Source organism: Saccopteryx leptura, chromosome 6 (assembly GCF_036850995.1).
Source record: "Saccopteryx leptura isolate mSacLep1 chromosome 6, mSacLep1_pri_phased_curated, whole genome shotgun sequence".
NCBI classification, from domain to species: Eukaryota; Metazoa; Chordata; class Mammalia; order Chiroptera; family Emballonuridae; genus Saccopteryx; species Saccopteryx leptura.
The window spans coordinates 128,822,412-128,832,646 of NC_089508.1; the positions used below are offsets into that span (position 1 = coordinate 128,822,412).

The 10,235-nt window shown below is 50.2% G+C and overlaps 1 non-coding gene and 1 pseudogene across 1 annotated transcript; one reads left to right on the forward strand and one right to left on the reverse strand.

The window, feature by feature from the left end:
• The first annotated feature begins 1,327 nt into the window (after positions 1–1,327).
• On the forward strand, positions 1,328–2,851 carry LOC136376673 (destrin-like; annotated as a pseudogene).
• Positions 2,852–4,059: 1,208 nt separating this feature from the next.
• On the reverse strand, positions 4,060–4,167 carry LOC136377763 (U6 spliceosomal RNA). Its single transcript, XR_010746395.1, has one exon. It is a non-coding gene; the product is annotated as a U6 spliceosomal RNA (small nuclear RNA).
• Positions 4,168–10,235: the final 6,068 nt, after the last annotated feature.

The following is a 10,235-nucleotide window of genomic DNA, read 5'->3' on the forward strand; positions in this document are numbered from 1 at the left end:
TCTGCTGCGCTGGGGCTAGAATCTCATGACTGACCACATTCCCAGGTTGCTTCAGTCTGCGGCTGCGGCTAGGGGTGGGGAGGTGGCGGTGGCTGACTTCCTGCCTGTCTGGGTCCCTGGGCAGTTCACACAGGTTCCCTGGGCCCAAGGTACTCTCCTTCTACCTACACTGAGCAGCACTTGGTGGGACCCACCACTCCCATCAAGACCTCTCTCCCTGAGCCAGTGCAGTGCTGAGTTGGGGGTGGGGAGGAAGGCTACAAGAGGTGACTTCCCTTGATACTCACCTCCTTCCGTATGGCCTGGGTGACGCTGCTGCCTGTCTCTCACCCCCATAGCCCACCTCCTGTCATCCTCTCTAGAACCTGGGGCTGTTACTATTGTCCTGATGTTAACCGTGAGGAAACGGAGCTTAGTCAGGGACAGTGTTAGCCTGCCCCAGACCCCAGAGCCACTCCACATGCTGTGGTCCTGCATGCAGCGTCTCACAGCTTTTTTGGGAGGCTTTCTCTGCTCCTACTGGTCACAGATCACCCCCATCCCTACTCCCCTCTCAGCTCTCTAATCTGATCCCCAACTGGCTTTTCCTCCTTCCCTAGGGAACCTTGCGGACTGGCTGACCTCCTACCCTGCCCTGCTCATCTCCCTGATGTCCCAGACAGCCATGGTTCCCCCAGATAAACAGAGCTGCTGAGGAGGTGTGTGTAGGTCCTGGGGATTGCTGGGAGAAGCTCAGTCCTGAGTGGGGCTCCTCTGCCTCCCAGCTCCTGAGGGGTTCTTAAATTGGCACCACTGCCCTGTGCTGGGAGACACCTGTGGCACAATGGCCTTGCAGCCTGGCCCCCTTGGCCTGCCTGGACTTGCCCCAACCCTAGGCCAAGAGGCCATGGAGAGGTCCTGAAGCCCCTTCCCAGGGGGCCTGATGAGGTGCTAATGACTGAGCTAACTGAGCCAAGTGAGCTATAGCTGGCCTGCCCGCCAGAAGGTAGGGACTGCAGGAGGGCAGGGGACTGCTGCAGAGGGTGAGAAGGATGGCAAAGGCCCAGGTCCAGAGCAGGCAGCATTTGGTCATGAATGGTCCATTTACTAGGGCTGACCAGCTGCCTTCAAATGCAGCTGGGGAGGGGTGCAGCACGTGACACACACTGTCCTGGGTGGGCCCAAGAGGCCCGCCCGCCCTCTGGCAGGCTTGAGCCCCTGTGGCCTCCTCCCTTGGTGGTTCAGTCCTGCTACATGAGGAGGACCCGGCTGACTGTCGTCTTCCCCCGCATCCTTGCCACTGCTGTGCAAGTTGCTGATGAAATATGTCATACATGACATGTCAGACATGAAAGTTAGGAAGTGGTCCACACCAGAAAAAAATCAAGAAAAGAAAGAAGACTGTCATTTTTTGTCTCAGTACCGACAATAGCACCTCATTGTAGAAGATGGAAAAGAGCTCTTGGTTGGATGTGTTGGGTAACCATAACTGATCCTAAACCATGTTTTGGGAATGCTTCCTGAGAAAGACAGTCACTATGCTTTGTAGGATGCAAGCTTCAAAACCAAGGAATCCAGAAAAGAGCAGCTGATGTTTTGTTTTGTGAATGCCAGAGCTAGCACCTCTGAAAAGTAAAATGATCTATGTGAACCCTGAGGATGCAATCAAAAAGAAATTTCCAGCCTGACCTGTGGTGGCACAGTGGATAAAACATCGACCTGGAAATGCTGAGGTCGCCGGTTCGAAACCCTGGGCTTGCCTGGTCAAGGCACATATGGAAGTTGATGCTTCCAGCTCCTCCCCCCTTCTCTCTTTCTGTCTCTCCTCTCTCTCTCTCTCTCTCTCTCTCTCTGTCTCTCCCTCTCCTCTCTAAAATGAATAAGTAAAAAATTAAAAAAAAATAATTTAAAAAAAATTTAAAAATTTAAAAAAAAAGAAATTTCCAGCCTGATCAGGTGGTGGCGCAGTGGATAGAGCATTGGCCTGGTATGCTGAGGACCCAGGTTAGAAACCCCAAGATCACCGGCTTGAGCTCAGGCTCACCAGCTTGTGTACAGGATCATAGACATGATTCCATGGTTGCTGGTCTGAGCCCAAAGGTCACTGGTTTGAAGCTCAAGGTCTCTGGCTTGAGTAATGGGTCACTGGCTATGAGAACGCAATCAGTGAACAACTAAGGTGCCACAGTACAAGTTGATGCTTCTCATCTCTCTCCCTTCCTGTCTGTCTGTCTCTCTTTCACTCTTGCTAAAAAAAAAAAGAAAAGAAAAGAAAAAGAAAGAAAGAAAGAAAGAAAGAGAAAGAAAGAAAGAAAGAAAGAAAGAAAGAGAAAGAAAGAAAGAAAGAAAGAAAGAAAGAAAGAAAGAAAGAAAGAAAGAAAGAAAGAAAGAAAGAAAGAAAGAAAGAAAGAAAGAAAGAAAGAAGAGAAATTTCCAGCCTGGCTGGTTGGCTCAGTGGTACAGCATCGGCCGGCATGTGGATTTCCCAGGTTCAATTCCCAGTCAGGGCACACATGAGAAATGCTCATCTACTTCTCTCTACCCCTCCCCCTCTCACTTCTTTCTCTCTATCACTCTCTTCTCCTCCCCTCCTGTAGCCATGGCTAGATTGGAGTGAGTTGGCCCAGGTCACTGAGGATAGCCCCATGGTCTCCACCTCAGCCATCGGTTCCCCAGTAGGGGAACATGCTGGGGTCTGTCTCTTTGCCTTCCCTCTGCTCACTGAATTTAAAAAAAAAGAGAGAGAGAAAAGAAATTTCCAGGCCTAAAACATGAATGTCAAGCAAATGGGCCAGAAGACCTCAATTAGGCTTGTGTTGCTGAAAAGCAAGGTGGACCCTTAATTGCAGCTTTTGCAGGATGCCCAGTGTGAACCAACATTCAGTGCCGCAAATCAAAAGTTTCCATGTCTAATGTTATCCTCTTGTAATATCAATAAAGTAAATATGTTTAGGCCGGAGTCTCACTGAGGAGGGCAGCTATCTTATCACCTGTTAAACTAAATATTCTATACACCTGTGCAAACAGCCTTAAATAAATCTTTAAAAATCTAATATGTAAAAATAAAATCTAATATGTGATTGGTGTGAAATTAGATTTTTATTGGCCAAATGCCTGTTTTGGTGAGTTGGCTTATCAAGATATTTTTTGCTGAGCTCATGATTTTTATCCATGCCACAGTTCACAAAAACGGTGCAAGGTTTGCATACAAAGATAATGACTGCATCTTTATTAAACCTCAGCAATTACTTTTGTTTCTTATACTTGAAGCATTGGTTGTAATCTGATTATAATTTTGGCCTAGATTCTTAACTCTCTCTTGAGCTAAACTGAATAATGGAAAATAATCCTCATGCGTAATAACACCAACACACTAAGTAGAGTAAGATTAAGTCAGGCAGTCTTTGAACTCTCCCAGATGTGTCTCAGAACTGTGTTCGCTTATAATCGGCACTGATCTCACAAAGGACTATTTTGAGCATGTAGTTACAGTACAGGAAGCAAGCAGTTGCACCTGTGGTGAACTCTCTTCTTACTAGTTGGGAGACTGTTCCGAGAGTGACCTTGCATCTTTTTTTTTTTTTTTTAATATTTTTTTAAATGTTTCCTTTATTTATTTATTTATTTATTTATTTATTTATTTATTTACAGAGACAGAGATAGAGTCAGAGAGAGGGATAGACAGGGATAGACAGACAGGAACGGAGAGATGAGAAGCATCAATTATCAGTTTTTCCTTGCGACACCTTAGTTGTTCATCGATTGCTTTCTCATATGTGCCTTGACTGCGGGCCTTCAGCAGACTGAGTAACCCCTTGCTCGAGCCAGCGACCTTGGGTCCAAGCTGGTGAGCTTTTTGCTCAAACCAGGTGAGCCTGCGCTCAAGCTGGCGACCTCGGGGTCTCGAACCTGGGTCCTTGGCATCCCAGTCCGACGCTCTATCCACTGCGCCAGTGCCTGGTCAGGCTGACCTTGCATCTTTTTTTTTTTTTTCTGTGATACTAAAATCCGTTTGTAACTAAGCTTTTTTTCTTTTTTTAATTTTTTTTAAATAAATTTTTATTAATGTTAATGGGATGAAAAAATATGGAACGCTTCACGAATTTGCGTGTCATCCTTGCGCAGGGGCCATGCTAATCTTCTCTGTATTGTTCCAATTTTTAGTATATGTGCTGCCGAAGCGAGCACTGACCTTGCATCTTAAAAGTCATAATGTGCCCTTAGGAGAATGTGCAATGTCTTGCAACAGCCAGTTATAAATGCAAATGAGGGCTACATTGTAATTACACTGTGTTAATGAAAAATGATAAACCAGTGTATTGATGTGCTGGGACAAGTGTGATAGCTTTAATTGCATTTTCTTTTCATTGTTACTTCTGGTAACATAAGGTGTGGAAGAACATTAGGTATACGTTTACTCTGGGGCCTGGGAGGACTTCTTCATTTCCTAAAGCAGCCTGTCAACCATATGTGAAAAGGGGAGCAGGTATGACACATGACGACGCCCACAGAAAGCTGCTTCCTGGTGACACGTGGAAGTGAGTCTTTAACATCACAGGCATGACACTTTGAACAATGGAGAGATTTACAAACAGACATACTTAGAAGTCACTGTATTAGCTATATGGAATAAAGAAAGCTTTTTTATTTCTTTAAGTGAGAGGTGGGGAAATAGAGACAGACTCCTATATTGCCCAGACCAGGATCTACCCTGCAACCCCTGTCTGGGGCTGATGCTCAAATCAATTGAGCTGTCCTTAGTGCCTGAGGCCGATGCTGAAACCAACCAAGTCACTGGCTGTGGGAGAAAAAGGAGTGAAGGGGGAGGGGGAGAGAAGCAGATGGTTGCTTTTCCTATGTACCCTGATGAGAATTGAACCCAGGACGTCTGCACATCAGGCTGACGCTCTATCCACTGAGCCAACAGGCCAGGACAAGGAAGCATTTTTAACTTGAAAATAAATAAAGAGAAGCATCCTGGTGTCCTCCACACCTTGGCCCTGCCTGGCTGTGGCCTGAAAAGACTTGTGTTCTGAGGTCACACGTGTTGGAAGAGCTCACTGAGTGCTTGGACGGCACAGTGCTCTGCTCTGGGTGAGGACTAAGGAAAAGGAGGATGGCCACTGCCCAGTCCTGGGGTCTCCAGACCTGCTGCAGCCCAGGCCAATGTAGGTTGGGTGCCACTGAAGGCGGCCTATGAGGACAGAAGTAATGTCACTGAATTGGGGTCTGGGGCTCACCCCATGCCAACCCTAGTCAGGATGTTGGTCTGGACTCTGTCCCTCTGAGAACAGGTCTGTGTGACCCCCCTAAGGGGCTGGAAATTCCAGGAAGATGGACCTTACTCACTCTCCTGCCCAGATGGAGGGCAGGAGAGTGAGTAAGGTCCACTTAGCTACAATCAAAAAGGAAACAGGAAACACCCTTTTCCCTCTCCCATTTCCCCCTCTTCATAGCCTACTCTGCAGCTAGGGGGAACTTGGTCACCTAGGGCCAAACCCCAGGGCTCAGCAAGGTAGAGTGTGGCTGTGACTCACACTGGCCCACCCAAGTCTAGCCCTGCTGTCTGCCTATGGCTTCGGAATGCACACTGCACTCTCTCTGGTCTCTGGGCTTTTAGTAAGGCTGCTCCCCTGCCAGGCAACTCTACTCCTTTCTAACGAGTTAGGACCTATCCACTCTGCAGGCTCTGGTCCTTTCTTCTCCCAGACTGCTTCCTATTTCTTTTTTTTTTTTTTTTAATTTTATTTATTTTTTATTTTTTACAGAGACAGAGAGTGAGTCAGAGAGAGGGATAGACAGGGAAAGACAGACAGGAACGAAGAGAGATGAGAAGCATCAATCATTAGTTTTTCATTGCGCGTTGCAACAGGAACCAGGTCAGGCTGACTGCTTCCTATTTCCACAGCACCCCAGCACCCGTTTCCACTCCTCCACGCTGCTCACAGGGCCCAGGACCCAGACCCAGGTCATCAGGAGAGAAGGCTGTAAGGATCAATACCTCCCTGGACCAAATGCTTGTTCCATCCTCCTCTCCCCTATGATGCTCTCAGAACTGGATGATGAATGAGCTTATGGTATGGAAAACCATTGGTTGTAACAGTGATTTTTTCTTTCTTAAGTGAGAAATGGGGAGGCAAAGAGATAGGCTGCTGCACGTGCTCTAATTGGGATCCACCCAGTAAGCCCCCTATGGGGTGATGCTCTGCTCATTTGGAAGCATTGTTCGATTGCTCAGCAACCGAGCTATTTCTAGTGCCTGAGGTGAGGCCATGGAGCCATCCTCAGCACCTGGGGCCAACTTGCTCCAACCAAGCCATGGCTGTGGGAGGGGGAGAGAGAGAAAGAGAGAGAGAAAGGAAGAAGGGAAAGGAGAAGGGGAGGGATGGAGAAGCAAATGGTTGCTTCATCTGTGTGTCCTGACTGGGAATCAAACCTGGGACTTCCACATGCCGGGCCAACACTCTATCACTGAGCCAACTGGCCAGGGCCGTAATAGTGATTTTATAACATGATAATAACTGCTCTAATTTTATGAGTCCCTACTTCTGAACCAGGCATTGTTCTAAGTACTGTTCACATGTACCCTTCCACAGCAACCATTCATTTAATGTAGGTTTTATGATCTCCTCTTTCCAATGAGGAAATGGAGGCTCAGAGAAGCCAAGCAACTCATCCAAAGTCACACAGCAATGAAGTGACAATCTGGGGAACTACCACTTCACTACCCTCAGAATGGGAGGGGAGTTATTATTATTATTTTGCCAGCCAGTTTCCTTTCTCCTTTCCCCTACCTCCTTGCCTGTTATCCTCTGCCTGGTGAGCTTGCATCATCATTATGAGGGCCCGGAGGTCCAATTAGGGGCTCTCCCCAAGGAAACTGACTGAGGCAATCCCGGCCCCAAGAGGGCCTCCCCAAGCCAAAGTTTTGTTTTGTTTTGTTTTGTTTAATTTATTTATTTTTTACAGAGACAGAGAGTGAGTCAGAGAGAGGAATAGACAGGGACAGACAGACAGGAACGGAGAGAGATGAGAAGCATCAATCATTAGTTTTCATTGCGCGTTGCAACACCTTAATTGTTCATTGATTGCTTTCTCATATGTGCCTTGACCACAGGCCTTCAGCAGACTGAGTAACCCCTTGCTAGAGCCAGCGACCTTGGGTTCAAGCTGGTGGGCTTTTGCTCAAACCAGATGAGCCCTCAAGCTGGCGACCTTGGAGTCTTGAACCTGGGTTCTCTGCATCCCAGTCCGACGCTCTATCCACTGCGCCACCGCCTGGTCAGGCCCCAAGCCAAAGTTTTAATTAGCCATCACTGCTCTTCCAGAAACTCGGACCTGCCTGTGGTGACACCAGCCCAGGCTGGCTCTGCAGTGGGAGGCAGGGCTGATACCCAACCCAGCAGCAGCCCAGCACCCTTGTCCCACTGCAGCTTCCCCAGTCCACCTCAGTATTCCCTCACTTAGTCCATTCAATAGGTTAATAAAATACATGGATTAAGTGACCTGATCCATTGAATGGATTGAATAAATTAAACACATTAATATGTATAAAGTGTGTATTGAAAATAGTGCCTGGTCCAGGGTGAAGGCTATTGTCAGTGTTAAATTTAAAAATTATCAAGTCAGCAGGACCAGAGGACAAGGGGAAGGGTGGGGGCACAAGGATATTTTTGGACGTGAAGATGGCACGTTCCTAGGTCACCTGGCTATGATGGACAGCCCATGTGTGAGCTGTCCGCACTGTAAAGTTAGCTGTCGCACCCCTTGAGATGAGGGCAGCTTGGGGCTGAGTACACAGCAGGGCCTGGAGGAAGTGAGTGACAGGTCTGGAAAGGAGGCCTGCGCCAAGCGCTGACCAAGCACTTTCTTCTTTTTTTCCTTTGTTTTTTTAATTTGTATATATTTTCAATTCGTTTTCTATTTACCAAGCACTTTCTATACTGCACTGTGCCTTACAGGGATTTATAGATGAGGCCAGCCAGGCTCAGACAGGCCGTCGGCATGTACAGGGTCACACAACCACAGGGAGGCAGAGCAGGCTTCAGACCCAGCACCTTAGCCCTGGACACTAGAAACCTGACACCTGATCTGCACCTCAGACCACAGAGTGGCAGTCAGCAAGTCCTCAACGCCACAGTCCCAACTCTCTCTGCCCCCACACAGCCTCCCTGAAACCTGAGGGCTCTGAGTATGGAGTTTGTGTGGAGGACCCTGGAGAACCCTTTCCTGGGACAGGGCTAGGAACCGAGCTGGTGGCAAGGAGTGTCTGAGGCTTCTCCTACACCTCCGGGGAGCACAGGGCCGCCCCACCATGACCCTGGCGTCAGCTGGCTTGGCTGCATGCCTCCCCCTCATCAGCAGCTGCTGTGACAGCCCCACACCAGAGCTGAGCCCTCTGTTGCTGTTGCTTGACAATCAGCCCTGTGTGCTGGAAACCCCAGCAGGCTGCTAACGAGGGGCAGCACCAGCCACCTGACCCAGACCCTACTGCCCAAACAGCCTCAGGAAGGCTTCCATGGACAGTCCACCCCACCTATCCATGGTAGGAGGGGGAAGGGGCCTGGACTGGGCCAGCAGGAGCTGGATTGGCAACCCCCCACGACCTTTGAATTGGGGAACTGGGGGAAGGTAATTCCTAATGGAGGCCAAAGGCCAACTGAAGCAAGGCGGTCACTGGGCAGGATTCAGGGCTGTGGGTACAGCCTGTCCAGGCCCAAACCACCATCCTGGGAACAGCTGTGCTGCTGGCCTAGGACACAGAGGCCGGGGGAGGAGACCCGCCAGAGAGATACACTGGTTGGGGAAAGGAAAGGAGGTGATTAGGAAGGCTGGCAGCAGTCCAGGCTCAGGGTTGGGGAGCAGCCTGCTGCAATAAGGAGGGGGGAATGCATCAGCCTCTCCCTTTTCCATGGGGCCTCCTCCTCCTCTTCACTCCACCAGCCCCGAGCTGGGGACCCCCAAGGGCAGGTTTGTAGGCAGCATGGGACATGCAGGTGGAGCTCAGCCAGAAGTGTTTCCATCCTGGGTCTGGGGGGTGGGACGGGAGGGAGTGGCAGTGTCACAAGAAGGAGGCTGGCGTGTGGGCAGGACAGATCTTTAGGAGGTCCAGGTTCTAGGTCTGCTGGGCCCAGACCCTGGGCATGTGGCTGCCCCTTTCTAGGCCTCAGTTTTCCCATGTTGAAATAAAGGCTGGCCCTGGTCGTTGGCTCAGCGGTAGAGCGTCGGCCTGGCGTGCGGGGGAACCGGGTTCGATTCCCGGCCAGGGCACATAGGAGAGGCGCCCATTTGCTTCTCCACCCCCCCTCCTTCCTCTCTGTCTCTCTCTTCCCCTCCCGCAGCCAAGGCTCCATTGGAGCAAAGATGGCCGGGGCGCTGGGGATGGCTCCTTGGCCTCTGCCCCAGGCGCTAGAGTGGCTCTGGTCGCGGCAGAATGACGCCCCAGAGGGGCAGAGCATCGCCCCCTGGTGGGCAGAGCGTAGCCCCTGGTGGGCGTGCCGGGTGGATCCTGGTCGGGCGCATGCAGGAGTCTGTCTGACTGTCTCTCCCAGTTTCCAGCTTTAGAAAAATACAAAAAAAAAAAAAAGGAAATAAAGGCTGGCAGCCGGCCAGTGCTGGTCTGGATTTTGGTTCTGTGGGTCCCAAGAGGCTGAGTGGGTGAGTGCAGGGGCTGTAGGGGAGCTTTGGGAAGCTGAGGTCCCTTTCAGTTTCCTCATCATGCGTCCTGGGAGGGTTTTCTGCCTGCCTCTCCTTTCAGATGTGCAGAGCCCTCCTTTGGCATGAACCCTGCACTTCACAACCATGGCCTAATCAGCCCCATGCTGGGCACTAGGCTTCCAATGCTCGGGCAGACCCAGGCCCTGCCCTGGAGGAGAGCCCTCCACAATCTAGAAGGGAGCCAGGCTTGTAATCAGGCAATCTTAGCACAGAGATGAGTTTGGAATGCTATGGGGCCTCCAAAGAGGTGACTGAACACAGCCTGGAGCCCTGGAAGGCTTTCTGGAGGAAGGGGCCTAAGCTGAGTCTTGAAGGTTGACAGAAGTTATCAAAGAAAGAGCTGGACAAGCAGCCAAGGCTGAAGGAGGGCACATTCCAAAGCATGGGGGTGTGACCCAGCAAGGACCTCTGGCTGGCTCTGGGGACCACAGTGACAATAAAGGAGGTAGGCAGAAGCCAGAGAGAGGCACTGGGGCGCCATGGGAGGCTCCAAGCCGGGAGGGGTGGTGGCATTGACAGCGTCAGATATGGGCATTGGA